General features: G+C 44.2%; 1 protein-coding gene across 2 annotated transcripts in view; it reads right to left on the bottom strand.

The window, feature by feature from the left end:
* The window catches only part of hoxb3a (homeobox B3a), a 25,550-nt gene that overhangs the window by 19,920 nt on the left and 3,782 nt on the right, over positions 1 to 1,848 (bottom strand). The window contains exon 1 of one of the 2 annotated variants that reach the window (XM_008415116.2): positions 207 to 1,729. The exons of the other annotated variant lie outside the window; for it this stretch is intronic. The gene's annotated coding sequence lies outside the window, so the exon portion shown is untranslated. Of the gene's footprint in view, positions 1 to 206; positions 1,730 to 1,848 lie in introns of those variants that run through there. 2 annotated transcript variants of the gene reach the window in all.

Raw genomic sequence — 1,848 nt, 5'->3', positions numbered from 1 at the left:
CACACACACACACACACACACACACACACACACACACACATACACACACATTTTTCCGTCCTGGTCTGCAAGCAAGTGCAGCCCATGAATATCTCGAACAGGGAGAAACACTATTCACGTTTACACAACAGATAATCCATGATGTGACGGGCTATGGAGCGTGGGATGAGGACACAGAACGGAAGGAAAGTCTCAGCATATCTTACCTGCTTTATGTCTGTTTGTGTCCTACCGGATCTCCTGCTGGTGGCTTACCCCTCTGGAAAACAGCCGCTTTGGACACCAGTGGACGCCATCCACTCCAGCTACGATGAACAATCAATCTTTCTTTTACTTGGACGTAGCATTTTTTTCCCAAACCGCTGGTGCGTATTTACTCAAACTTTGCTTTTTGTTCGCTGCTTATCACAATCAAACCTGATTTCCAGCCGTACCATCGTCCGTTACAGACACTAAAGCACCTCTCTCTCAAGTCTCAAGAATTTATTTTTTGCCTGCAGTGTTTGGGAGGAGACATTAATTCGCAATGTTTCCAATAAATTCGCAACATCGGAGCGTACCAGCGGCACACAAGCTCATGAGAACTGTTCGATATGTGGTACTTCCTTACCTAAGAAAAAAAAGAAAGAAAAATACAGACACATGGCGCGCGGTCTCTCCCCACCCCCACTTATTAGTCTGCTGCAGAATGCTCCACACATTCGGCTCGGTGCCTGACCACAGCGACCAGTGATGAACCTTTTCATTTTCTTTAGTCTTTTTTCTTTGATTACAGTATTGTCGGTCCAACGGCAAAGGTTCGGGGTGCAGAGCGACCCTAGAAGGACCCACACTAAATGACAGCGAGCGATATTGGAGAGTGACTCAAGAGGAGCCTCGGGTGATCAGTGATCAGTCTGTATTGTTTCCCAGATGAGTGACTCACAATTGCGCTTTCATTTCTGGTGCTGTTCCCCTGACTTCTGTCCAGCTATCTGAAGAATCCACAAAACATGTTCGTTTTTCCCTTTGTGTTATTCGTTACTGGCGGCTCGGCAGAGTGAAGTGATCCTGACCCGAGTAGATGACTCCCACAGCAGGAGAGAGAGAATGAAGATTCTGGATGGGGTGGTGGAGGTGCTCCTCTGATGTTAGGACGGTTCACGGCAAGCTGCGCGTCCATCTGCACAAAGACCCCCGAAAAACTGCTGCTATACGGCGGAAAATTGAGCCCGATCAGAGGGAAAGACGGTTAAGACGGAAAACACCATTCGCCTTTTAAGAAGTTTGTTTCAATGGGTTCAGCTTTTGTACTTCCTGTAAACATGTCTTCCAGGCGGACTGGGTACCGAAACATTACAGTTAAAACCACAAATTGCATTAAATATGTAAAAAAAAGAGAGCTTTAGTTTAAATTTCATTACAATTTTCACTTGTTAATTTTTACTTTTGTATTTTGTTCAAATAAAAGGTTATCTCTATGTGGGTTTGCGCGGACGGTGTCAAGCTGCTGTTAATGGCAAATATTTGTAGATCAATTGAATTTTTACGACGTGGACTTGGCTTTGAAATCCCAATGCGTCCTTTTGCTTGTGTTAATATCTGCCCACGCGTACTGGGAGGCCTTCTGCCATGCCGTCTGACACGCTCGCACAGCGACACACACCTACACAGAAAATCTAGAGAGGATGGCAGAAGTAGGGGAAAGTGAAAGGACAAAAAATATTGTGTAAAGGAAAGCGAATTCGTCAATTTCAGTTGGATAAAGCTTGGTGAAAGAAAGAAAGAAAGAAAGAAAGAAAGAAAGAAAGAAAGAAAGAAAGAAAGAAAGAAAGAAAGAAAGAAAGAAAGAAAGAAAGAAAGAAAGAA

This window comes from Poecilia reticulata, linkage group LG8 (assembly GCF_000633615.1).
Source record: "Poecilia reticulata strain Guanapo linkage group LG8, Guppy_female_1.0+MT, whole genome shotgun sequence".
Lineage (NCBI taxonomy): Eukaryota > Metazoa > Chordata > Actinopteri > Cyprinodontiformes > Poeciliidae > Poecilia > Poecilia reticulata.
Note: the sequence above shows the minus strand (reverse complement) of the source record. Positions and strands in the feature narration are given on the sequence as shown.